The sequence below is a fragment of the Monodelphis domestica genome, chromosome 2 (genome assembly GCF_027887165.1).
Source record: "Monodelphis domestica isolate mMonDom1 chromosome 2, mMonDom1.pri, whole genome shotgun sequence".
Classification (NCBI taxonomy): domain Eukaryota; kingdom Metazoa; phylum Chordata; class Mammalia; order Didelphimorphia; family Didelphidae; genus Monodelphis; species Monodelphis domestica.
Window position 1 is genome coordinate 523,625,642 of NC_077228.1, and position 12,662 is coordinate 523,638,303.

The window sequence follows — 12,662 nt, forward strand, 5'->3', positions numbered from 1 at the left end:
TGAACCATGAATACCCCATATAATGCCCAGAGAAGTCATCTAACCTGTTTAATTGCCTCTAGGTAAGGAGAGCTTACTACTTTCTTGTCATAATAGCCATGGGAAAGAGATGCTTTATTCCTGCCCCATTTGAACAAGCATTTATTTCATGAGATCACAGATATAAAAGTGTAAAGGGATCATAAGCTCCTCCCCTAAGAGTCGACCCACTCCATTTTATAGAAAAAAACTGAAGCCCACAGAACTTGTTTGGGGTTACATAGTGATAAGTATCTAAGGCAGGATTTGAACCCAGATCTTCTTGACCCCCCCCAAGTCCAGTGCCCTCTCCATACCTTAATGTTTTAAGGGTTTTGTTTTAACATGGGTCCCTTGGGGGCAGCTAGGTGGCTCAATGGATTGAGAACAAGATGGAGGTCTTGAATTCAAATGTGACTTTAGACACTTCTTAGCTGTGAGCCTGGTGAAATCACCTGACCCCTATTACCTAGCCCTCAGTGCTCTTCTGCCTTAGAATCAATGTTGTGTTTTGGTTCTAAGACAGAAGAAAAGGGTCTAAAAAAAGAATAGGCCCCTTAAGAATACCTAGAATCCACGTTGTTCTTTCTCAAGTCATACCCTACAGCTAGCCAGCTATTTGCCCAAACAGTGGCTTAAGCTCCCAGACATGTATCCTCAAAAAGCTGTAAGGATTAATATCACACACGGATTTCTGCATATTTGCCGCTAATTTCAGGCTAGCTGCCAACAGGATGGGGCAGTAGATGTTCTTTTCTTCCCATTGTGGAGAGAATTGGGTTTTGCTCTGTGCCAGACTGAAGTTATGATAAGAAATGTTTTCTTAGAGATCATTTTGGTAAAACTTATTGGCAGTAAGAAAGAGACTAAACTGGGGGCCACTAAGACTAAATCCTCTTCCTGGAGGCTTAGAAATTCTCTCATGCCCAAACAGAGCAGCTTTGTTGCCCAGAGCTAAGCACCCAATTTCTGCTAAGGCAAATGGATGATTGCAAAGTAGCTGGCATGATAAGAGTGCTGGACTGAATTCTGGGTTCCCTTTTCCCCTCTGAGATCTTAGACAAGTTGCTTTATCAATCTGAGCCTCTGATTTCTCCCTCAGTAAAATAGAGGGGCTGGGCATAACTCCAGAGACATAAGGCCATGGAGGATAAGAGAGGGGGCTGGATCTGGAGTCCAAAGAGCTGGGTTGAAATTCCACCTCTGCTACCTACCTTTGGGTCTTGGGCAAATCACTATATTGCACAAGGTCTCTGTTCCTCATCTGTTAGAACAAATGGCCTCAAAGGTCCATCCTTTTCAGCTCTCAATCCAATCCTTGGGTTTAAAAGTGTGGCAGGTCCATTTGGGAGTTCCCTGATCACTTTGGCTGAGCTGGAAGGTTAATGAACGTTGGGGACTTTGTACTTACTGGGTAGGGTGCAGGCATGACCCTTGGTGGCCCATGGAGGATGTCCTGTGGTAAACAGGAACAAACTTGTTTCCCTGGGACTGTCCTTTGCGGTTGTCCTTTTAAAGACATAGCTCATACCTGCCCTTTTCTGGGCACAGGTGAGAGTCCTGAGAGGAAAGTCTGGTCTCTGGTGGGAATGGTTTTGTCCAAGAGATGGTGGCAGCATCTCGGTGTTCTAGAATTAGAATATTGAGTGCGCCTGGTCCAGAGCCTTTAGACCCTTCCTTCTTATTGGCTAGCACAAAGAAAGAGCTGGCTCCTCTTACTTTGGTTCTACCCATCAGGCTAGCCTTAGGCTCGGAGATTCATCTTTCATAAAGCACCAAAGGTCATGTCCATGGACTCCAGGGAAAGATGCGAAGTCCTAAACAGAGCCTCCCCATCCAGCACACTTCTCAGACTGATCAACTCTCTTCTCCCCTCTCCACTCCCAGAATTCCTCCTCCTTTACAAAAAAAAAAAAAAGTCAGAATTGGGCCCAAGGAGATAAGGCCATTTGGTTGAGTAATGAGGCCAGGAAGCATCAACTTGGGATTCAGATACGTGTTCTGCTGCCTATTTATGACCTATCATGAAATAACTTAAGATCATGGGATCGTTGCCTTGGAGCCAGAAGGTGACCTCAAAGGACATCAAGTCCAACTTTCTTCCTACCAGTCCCACCCCAGCTGATCTGGTCAGCTGATTTATATGACTATGCCTAATTGGAATGGGTTTTGTGTGTCTTGCCTTCTCAGTGGAGAGGGGAAGTGGAAGAAGGTTTGGAACTGAAAGTAAAAAAAAAATTTATAAAATATGTGGATCTTATGTTCAATAGGAAGAAAATACTTCAAAAATCTCCAACAAGAGAGCTATGCAATGTTAACTAGGCAAGCAATCCAGGAGGAGGTGACCAAAGTCCCCCTAAAGCCTTTTGAGGACAATGACAGCCTTTTCTAAGAATGAGGTTCCTTTGTGCTTCAGATGACTCTCATTGGGTCTCCAAGATGAGGGCTCCCACCTTTTCCTCATTCCCCCCATCAGCCCTCTTGGATAAGGGATCAGTAGAAGAATGGAGGTCTCTGAACACTGGGTGAAATGAGAAATGTGGCTCTCCCATCCCCAAACAACCACCTTCCCTAGATCTTCTTTAAAAATGAGGATGTAGGGGGTAGCTGGGTGGCTCAATGGATGGATAGCCAGGCCTAGAGATGGGAGGTCCTGGGTTCAAATCTGGCCTCAGACACTTCCTAACTGCGTGATCCTGGGCAAGTCACAACCCCCATTGCCTAGCCCTTACCAGTCTTCTGCCTTGGAACCAATATACAATATTGATTCTGTGAATTCAAAACAATTCCACCCTAATCAGACCATTCTTTAGAAGATCTAATTTAGCTATTTCCAGATCAATAACAATAGAGATACTTGGAATAACAGAATCAGGTCTTAGAAACTACATTTCTCCTCCTTCTTAACAATTCTTTAACAAGATTAGGAAGATCTGCATCAAACTCAAGATTTAATTATCTGAGGAAATGGCCTTCAACAGACATATGCAAAAAAAGGACAGACCTCTGGGCTGTCCTAAGTCAAACTTGAGCCACCATTGGCACATGTGAGACGCAGGAAGTGAGGTAGAGAACAGCCTCTGAAGTTCTCATGACCTCCTGTGGAGAGGGCTAGAGTTCAGTCCAATCCTGGAGCTTGATTTGGAGGAGCCTTGCAGACAGCTTTCCTTCAGACCAGTCATGTGAGTGATAAGGACTGACCCCTTTCTCTGCCTTGGCTCTCCAAGGCCTTAACAACCGCTTTGGCTCAGCCTAAGCCAGAGTGGTTCTGAGTTAAACTCCTTTCCTTCTCTCCCTCTAATATTTTCTTCCTCCTGTTGTAATTAAATCACCATAAAAATTTGGCAGCTGACTTGGATATTTTATTATTTGGGATTTCCCTTGGCGACCATTTAAATTTAGATTTTTTTCAGTCTCAACCATAATATTCACCATTTACAATTCCAAGATGGAAGGTGAGGGTTTAAAAAAAAATGAAATGATGATGTAGGATCATAAGTCACAGGTTGAGATAGGACCTTAAACTTCTCAGATTGGTGGTTTAGGGGCTACCTAAAGAAACACACTTGTACTCAGGAAGATCTGAGTTCAAATAATGCTGCAGATGCTATTTAGGTGATACTAGTCAAGCCATTTAACTCAACCTCAGTATCTAAAGGGAAGGAGTAAGAATCTCTAAGATCCCTTCAAGTCTAAATCCAAGACTCTCTGAATCAAAACCCTTTATTATACAAACTATGATGTAGAGAGAGATGAAACTGACTTGTACAGGTTCATACAGCTAGGGAGTATTGAAGGAAGAATAAGGGTGAGAGCCTCATTTACCCAATCAATTTTCTTCCAATTGTTCCCATTATTGTTTCTGATGACTACTCAACCAAGAAAACCGAAAAGAAAATGAACCAATCCTGTGGGGATTTCCCACCTTAGATTGTTCTCTCTTGGATGAGAAGAACCATTGGCCCAAGGCCATGGGGCCTCAAGTCAGTGCTAGGGGAACCCCACGATCTGGCATGATGTGGGTTAAAAAAGATCACTGGATTGGGTCAGAAGGCCTAGGTTCTAGTTTCAGTTCCACCATTCGCTCCAGGTCTGGAGCTCAGAACACGAGGTCCACAAACTCTAGGAAAATACTTTGAGCATTGAATTTCCGTAGTCGTTTCTTTTGTAATCCAGTGTGTTTTATGTAGTACACTGAGCAGCCTTCTGAGGAAGAGTCTCCAGGCATCTCCAGCCCACCAAAGGGCTGGAGCAATGCAGCAAAGGTTAAGAACCCCTGGCCTCAATCATCTCTAGTCTACCCCAAACCTTTAGCTCTAACAATGTGAAATCCTAAGCATCCCTCCCTTCAGAATGGGTGTAAGGGCTTTCCATCATGTCTGCTTGGCAAGTCCCTGCATTTGGAAACTCGACCTCCACCTTCCAGGGCTTTTTGGACATTTCTTTTGCCTCTGACTTCTGAGTTTAAGACAGGAAGCAGAGAGTTCTCATAGAAAAGGTAAAGAGGTCACAAACAGGAAGCTGCCTCAGCACTCAGAACCGGAACTTGACTCTCCCCAGAGCATCTGAGCAAAAATGGATGAGAGATTCCCTGGACCCTTTGTGTTTTGCAGAATAAGCAGATTCCTTCACTAAGAATTGGGCCTGGCACTGTGATAGGTGCTGTCACTACAAAGGGAAAAAAAAAACAAAGACATTCCTTGCCCTCTAGGAGCTTATCTTCCGTAGTAGTCCAGACTCCCTCTAACACGCGGGCTCCATAAGCAGTAGATTTGGCTGCCATAATGGATCAGGGAGAAGAGGAAAAGATGTTACTGACGAAGGTGTCTCTCCTCTTTTAACTTTTCTTTGCCCTTTCTGCTTCTCACACACACACACACACACACACAGATCTGCATGAACCCTCAGTAGCGTTACAATTAAAGAGAGCCTGATTTGGGGTAAGAAGAGAAGTTTATTGATTATAGCAGGTTTATTGGTTAGGCCAGCATCAGAATGGATAAAGTGGTCTAAATCTCCATGGCTCTCTTGTGACCTCAGATGATCTGAGCTGGGTTGGACCGGAATGTTTTTTTTAGGTCCGTCAATCTATCTACCCATCCCCATCCCTGTAAGTGCACAAGTCACCTAGACAGGAAAAGGATCCTTGACCCTTTCATTTATTAACTAAATTCTGCTAAAAAGGAAGATCTTTCTTGGGATTTCCAAGGACAAAGAAAACACAATCCAGATCCCAGACATAGGAATACATGGTAATTCTCTCTAATACACAGGAATTAATACAGTAAATGAAAAATAAATTCTCACAATAGGTAGAATTATATTATGTGGATGACATTAATTTGGAGGGTTTGGCCAGATAAAAAAGGTAGAATTAGCTTTTAATATCCTCAAAGCAGTTGAATAACCTGAATTTCTTTTTTTTTTTTTAATATATTTTATTTGATCATTTCCAAGCATTATTCGTTAAAGACATAGATCATTTTCTTTTCCTCCCCCCCCCCACCCCCCCATAGCCGACGCGTAAGTCCACTGGGCATTAGATGTTTTCTTGATTTGAACCCATTGCTTTGTTGATAGTATTTGCATTAGAGTGTTCATTTAGAGTCTATCCTCTGTCATGTCCCCTCAACCTCTTTATTCAGGCAGTTGCTTTTTCTCCGTGTTTCCACTCCCATAGTTTATCCTTTGCTTATGAATGGAATAACCTGAATTTCTAAGAAGATGAAGGTTCTTTTTTTTTTTTAAGACTATTGACGTATAACAGCAAAAATCAGGACTTATGAAAGTAAAAGCCAACAACTTAATTCTCAAAAATAAAAAGATACATTTTGCTCATCCACTTTCAAAAATTTTTAAAGAGTCAAAAGCTACAGTACAAGGTACAGCTTGATACACAAGCGCCGTAAGTCATGAGCAATTTGAGCAATGAGCGATCACAATTGAGATTTTTTGCTTTAAGTCACAAGCAGATATTTGAATCACGAGCTTCCACCACCCTCCATTATATAGCCTGACGAATGTTTGGTTTCACAAGTTACATGAGAGTGTCTCCTTTGATTCAATGTTTATCTGGCCATGCAAGCATCTGTATGGAATTGCTTTGGTTTTCTTCTTTATTTTTGTCTTCATTATCAGTTTTTTTGGCAAATTTCTTAACTTTTAACCACAGGTCCTGATGATGGAGGAATTGAAGGAGTTACAGCCCCAGCAAAGGAGGTTTTATGGGAAATTTGTGGGGAGAGGACTGAGATAGATGAGGTCATCAGTACAAGCAAGATCAAGGAAATATTGAGGATTTGGGGGGAAATTAAACAGTTTATTGAAAAGACACACCCAGAAAGTTGCAACAGGTTGTGTGTTGGAGCCGTGTGATGATACTTGTTTCACACATTACTGAAATGTTCTGAAAGGGAGGAAACAAACTTCCATGGAAAGGTTTTTGTTGAAACAGCCTCCAAGTGAAATTGAGGAAAGTGTGGCAAAACAGTCAAAATCCAATGAGGAAAATGATGATAATTAAGTAAAGTAAAAAAATAGCAATTAAATTTATCAATAAAATTACATCTCCTAAGTAATGTGTGAGGTTAATTTTGCATTTCAATACAGCCTTACATGTGTAGAGAGTAAGTTATGTTAAGCGATAGTGCATGAAATGAAAACCTTCTCCGCCATCAGCTTCGCCTGACCTTGAAGGTAGACAACATTTCATAAGCGAGTTTATTTCTTTATGTTCTTTCTTATTGTCTATAAATATATTTATTTCTTATTTGTAAAGTACATTTTCATATTTAAAAACATATAAAACAAAAAATGTGCGTGGTTTTTGGAGGCTGGAACGGATTAATTGCTTTTCCATTCATTTAAATGGGGAAATTCAATTTGACATGAGCAAATTGAGTTACAAGCGTGGCCATGGAACAAATTAAACTTGTGTGTCAAGGTGCCACTGTATACTCAAAAACCGTATATTTTTAAATCTTTCATGCACCACTGAATAATAGAAAAAGGAACTAAATTCTTTCCTACTTTCCTCTGATCAGAGAAGAGAAATCCCTGATTTTTAGTCAAAGTAATTTTTCAACCTAAACCTTTGAATCCCATTCCCTCTACATTCTCAAGGATGATACATCGTTGGTCTTTTGTATCTTCAGGCTCTCCTCCATTGTTCTTTCCCATATTGCTTAGAATCAGGCTTAGGCCTCTCCAGTCTTTCAAAAAGAAGTCTTCCCTTGGCCCCTTTATCCCAACAAGTTATTTTCCCATCTCAGTTCCTATCTTTGCTATTAAACTGCTTGAAAAAATTGTCTACATGTGATTCCTCACCAACCATTCCTTCCTTAATTCCTTGCAGTCTGGCTTCTGCCTGATCCCCTTTCATTTTAAACTATTTAACTATGTTCCTAGACCAACTATGTCTTCTATGTGTGTGTAATATATTAGTGTGTGAGACAAACATGTTTTTCAACTCTGTACATCATGTGACATATACTCCTGTCTCACTTGTAGTGGGGTAGCCTTTAGGAAAACATATTCCTAATGTATGGGAGAAAGAGGAAAGATTTTTTTAAATCACGTTTTACTATGTTGGTCTTTTGCTTTGAACTAATATGTCCTCTGGTTAACTAGTTAAAGAGACACATTGCTGTGGGCTTGTGAACCAAGGCTTTGAGTCAATTCTCATCCATAATATGCCTCAAACCTGCAATAGTTTTCAAGTGACCTCTGGTGAGGGGTCCTGGCTGCCACATTTTGAGTGACCTGGTCAGTCCTTATCCTCTTTGACCTCTCTGCAGCTTTTGACCCTTGTTGGCCATCTATCCAATGGATACTTCTCTTTTAACTATAAAGGAACCCCCCCCCACACACACACACAGAGCACAGAGTTTCCTGGACCCTCAAATATAGACGTTGTGTTTTCCTGACTTTATAACTTTGCTCACATAATTCCCCATGCCTAGAATGTTCTCTTTCTTCCTCTTTACCCTTCTAAGCCCTATTTATCCTTTCAATTTCAAATGAAATGCCACCTCCTTCCCCTATTAGTAATGGTGACTTCTCTCTTCAAACCTTACAGAGCACTTTGCCTCTGTAATGGACTTAGAATGTAACAAAGTTTAAACTAACATATTCAGAATGAGTAATCAACCTGAATATAGAAGGACAAACCTTAAAAAATTCTTTAAGAAATAACTTCAGATATTTTACAAAACTATGTCTGGGTGTGTGTGGGTAAACAAGGGAAAGAAGAGATTGTAAAATGAAAAATCTGCCACTTGGCATAAACATTTTTTTAAGTTGCACAAATAAAATCCATGAAGACAGAATTAGACAAGAAATAGTAGAATGGGGGAAATATTTCCATAAGGGATTACTAGTAAAAGTCTGATTGCAAAATATAAAGGAAAATGACAAATAGATGGCCCACCAATAGCCATTCCCCATTAGATAAGTGTACAAAGTATATAATTAAAAATTTCAAAAGAATTAAAAACTATTATAAAATACAATACTTGGAGAATTGGACATTAATTTAAATCTTACATTTATGGCAACCACTAAGGAATCACGAAGGTCCCCCTGCTCCAGTTCCTTCCCTCTTCAGCTAGATCCCAAGGTGATGTTGTGGAAAGATGACCACAAAATCTGAAGAGTCCATGTTGGAGGAACTGTGAAAACACAATCCACTAATGTGTTGGTAGTGAAGGGACTCCAAACATTTTGTATATCAGCTTGATATTTTGCAAGAATAATGCTTGAAATTCAGATGAAGAAATCAAAGTTAATAATAATCATATAAAAAATGTTCTAAATCCCTCTTGATTAGAGAAATGCAAATTAAAACAACTCTGAGGTATCACCTCATGAACCTATAAGACTGGCCAATATCACAATCAAGGAAAATGATGAATGTTGGAGGGAATGTGGCAAAATTGGGATACTAATGCATTGCTGGTGGAATTGGGAACTGATTCAACCATTCTGGAGGGCAATCTGGAATTATGCCCAAAGAACCATAAAAGAATGCATACCTTTTGATCCAGTAATATCACTACTAGGTCTGTATCCCAAAGAGAGAAAGAAAAATGGGAAACAACCTGTTTGTACAAAAATATTTATAGCTGCTCTTTCTGTGGTGACAAAGAATTGGAAACTAAAGGGATGTCCCTCCATTGGAGAATGACTGAACAAATTATGGTATATGATGGTGATGGAATACTATAATGAGGAACTGTCCTAGAGGGATGTTAGATGTTTACAACCCACCTAGGAACTCCCCCAGGGCCAGTTAACCACAAAACCCTTGATTTATGGAAACAAAGTTTATTTTAATAAAGGGAATAAGGGAAACTGGGTAAGTAGGACCCTAAGCACTCTTCAAACTATCTCCACCCAACTTCTAAGTCTCCTGCTTAAAGGAAGCCTTCTGTTTCTTCTCTGGGCCCTGCCTACAGCTCCCTATGCTACCTAAAACCCTTTCCCAAACTATCTGACTTATCCTAATTTTCCCACTAATGATTAATAAAGAAGGGGAAAACCTGGGTTTGGCTGTTGCACTAAGTAACCCAAAGTTATAGATGGAAAGCTTTGGATTACCTTAGCCCAAGAGGAATTCTGGCAACTGGGCAACTGGAAGATGGTCTTTGGACTTGGAGAAATTGGTTTCCTCCAAATAAATTTTCTACCTAGAAGTTAAATATTTCTCCACAAAATTTTGACTATCTAGGGATAATCTCTTAGAGAAAAACTCCTCCTTCAGCTTGATGGAATTTCAGGCAGAGTCAAAAACCTTCTTCTAGCTCAGAGGAAATCCAAGAAGGAAGTGAGTTCAGTTATTTTCAGTTCAGACTCTCACAATTCCTTTTCCTACCCAGAATCCTCTCCCAGGCTTATCTCAAAATTCCCTCCTTCAACTAACCCTAAACTATCCCTAACTATGTTCCTACAATACTATTATTATGCTATAAGGAATGATGAACAGGATGATTTCAGAAAGAGCTGAAAAGACCTACATGAACTGATGCAGAGTGAAATAAATAGAACCAAGAGAACATTATACATAGTTACTGCAATATTGTGGAATGAACAAATATGATAGACTTTGCTACTAACAACAATACAATGATCTAGGACAATTCTGAGGGACTTATGAAAAAGACCGCTATCCACCTCCAGAGAAAGAACTATTGGAGTAGGAATGTAGATGAAGGCATATGATTTATCCCTTGTTTATCTGGGCATCTATTTTAGGGGTTTGGTTTTATAAGATTGTTCACTTACAAAAATGAATAATATGGAAATATGTTTTGGGTGGTAATACATGAATAACCCATATTGAATTGCTTGTTAATTCCAGGAAGGGAGAGGGAAAAAGGGAGGGAGATAATATGGATCATATGACTTCAGAAAATGTATGTGGAGGGGGCAGCTGGGCGGCTCAGTAGATTAAGAGCCAGGCCCAGAGATGGGATGTCCTGGGTTCAAATCTGACCTCAGATACTTCCCAACTGTGTGACCCTTGGCAAGTCACTTGACCCCCATTGCCTAGCCCTTACCACTCTTCTGCCTTGGAGCCAATACACAGGATTGACTCCAAGATGGAAGGTAAGGGAGAAAGAAAGAAAGAAAGAAAGAAAGAAAGAAAGAAAGAGAGAGAGAGAGAGAGAGAGAGAGAGAGAGAGAGAGAGAGAGAGAGAGAGAGAGAGAGAGAGAAAGAAAGACAGACAGACAGACAGACAGAAAGACAGACAGAAAGAAGAAGGAAGGAAGGAAGGAAGGAAGGAAGGAAGGAAGGAAGGAAGGAAGGAAGGAAGGAAGGAAGGAAGGAAGGAAGGAAGGAAGGAAGGAAGGAAGGAAGGAAGGAAGGAAGGAAGGAAGGAAGGAAGGAAGGAAGGAAGGAAGGAAGGAAGGAAGGAAGGAAGGAAGGAAGGAAAGAAGGAAGGAAGGAAGGAAGGAAAGAAAGATTTTATGTGGAAACTTGTTATTAAAATTAAAAATTCCACTAAAAAAGAATAATGCCTTAAAAGTAAAAAGTAAAAAGAAGAATGCTTGGACTGTCTATATACCCTTTGACCCAACAACCCCACTCCTTGGCATATTCCACTAGAAAACCAAAGAGGCAGAGTTGGAGGGTAGAGCTCTCATTTATGCCAAAATATTCATAGCAATACTCTGTGGATGCAAAGAACTTTAAAAAAAAAAGAATATTCATCAATTAGGAAATGCAAACTGGTGTATGAATGTAAGGCAGTATTATTATGCAGTCAGCAATGAATATGAGGAATTCTGAGAAATGAGAGAAAAGTGTAGTAAGCAGAACCAAGAAAACAATGGGCACAATGATGGCAACAATGCCCCTCACTAGAGGGAAGTTGAATTCTAAGTAACTGAAAAATCAAAAATCCACTTCTGGAGAACTAATCATGAAAGATGCCTCCCTTCTCATCCAAGAGAGGTGGAGGACTACTTGGACAAACTACTGCATAGAGATTGTCACTGTATCAAATGGTTTTGCTTATTTATTTTTCTTTGTTTAATTAGGAGGGGGTGGAAAATATTTTTGATCTTAGATAAAAGCATTAATAAAGGCTATCAGAGAACAGGAAACAACTAGTAGGATCATTTTTCTGGAATGAAGAATTTATAAAGAAGGATATAAAATTAAGCTGGTACCAGATTGTGTAGCTTGGTAAATGCCAGGCAGAGGAGTTTGTCTTTTATCCAGAGAGAATGGGGTTTCATTAATGGTTTCTTAAGGGGAGTGGGAAGATGATGTCTATGCTGTAGGGAGATTCCTTTGGCATCTAGTTGAAGGATAAATTGAAGAGGAAAGAGACAGAGGGCAGAGACACCCATTCAGAAGCTATTGCTATAAATCAGAGGATAGAGATTGAGCTAAGGTGATGTGTAGAGAGAAAGGGATGACTTAATAGAGAACATGGACAGAGACTATTTAAGATTATGTAATTGATTAGAAATGGTGCCTGAGGGGGCAGCTGGGTAGCTCAGTGGATTGAGAGCCAGGCCTAGAGATGGGAGGTCCTGGGTTTAAATGTGGCCTCAGATACTTCCCAGCTGTATGACCCTGGACAAGTCACTTAACCCCCATTGCCTAGCCCTTACCACTCTTCTGCCTTGGAACCGATACACAGTATTGATTCCAAGACGAATAAGGTAAGGGTTTTCTGAAGAAAAAAAAAGAAGAAAAAACAAAAAAGAAATGGTGCCTGAGCTATTTACACATGTAAAATCTATATCAGATTGCTTACTGTCTCAGGGAGGAGGTAAGAAAGGGTAAGATTTTGTCTCAAATTTAAAAAAAAAGTTTAAAAAAACCTTTTGTGTAATTGAGGAAAAAATAAAATATTATTTAAAAATAAAGATAACTGAACCTAAAAAAACAGGAAATGGTGTGAAGTAGAAAAGTCAAAGATGACTCCAAGGTTAAGGACCTGTGTGACTGGGAAGATGGTGATGTCCTCAATAGAAACAGGAAAGTTTGAGGTTCTTCCCAAAACTCTAGAGCTATGATACTAAGAAACTGACAATGGGGAACTACATGAGCAACTCACGGTTGCCATTTAAAGGAAAGAGGGTGGTTAAAACAAAGAGAAGTAAAGATACATATACACACAGAAACACTC

The 12,662-nt window shown here is 40.1% G+C and overlaps 1 protein-coding gene across 1 annotated transcript in view; it reads right to left on the reverse strand.

Annotated features, from left to right (window-relative positions):
* Nucleotides 1-1,928, reverse strand: part of SSC4D (scavenger receptor cysteine rich family member with 4 domains) — a 51,672-nt gene extending 49,744 nt beyond the window's left edge. The window contains exon 1 of the mRNA XM_056819796.1: nucleotides 1,430-1,928. The gene's annotated coding sequence lies outside the window, so the exon portion shown is untranslated. The remainder of the gene's footprint in view (nucleotides 1-1,429) is intronic.
* Between the last annotated feature and the right edge of the window lie 10,734 nt (nucleotides 1,929-12,662).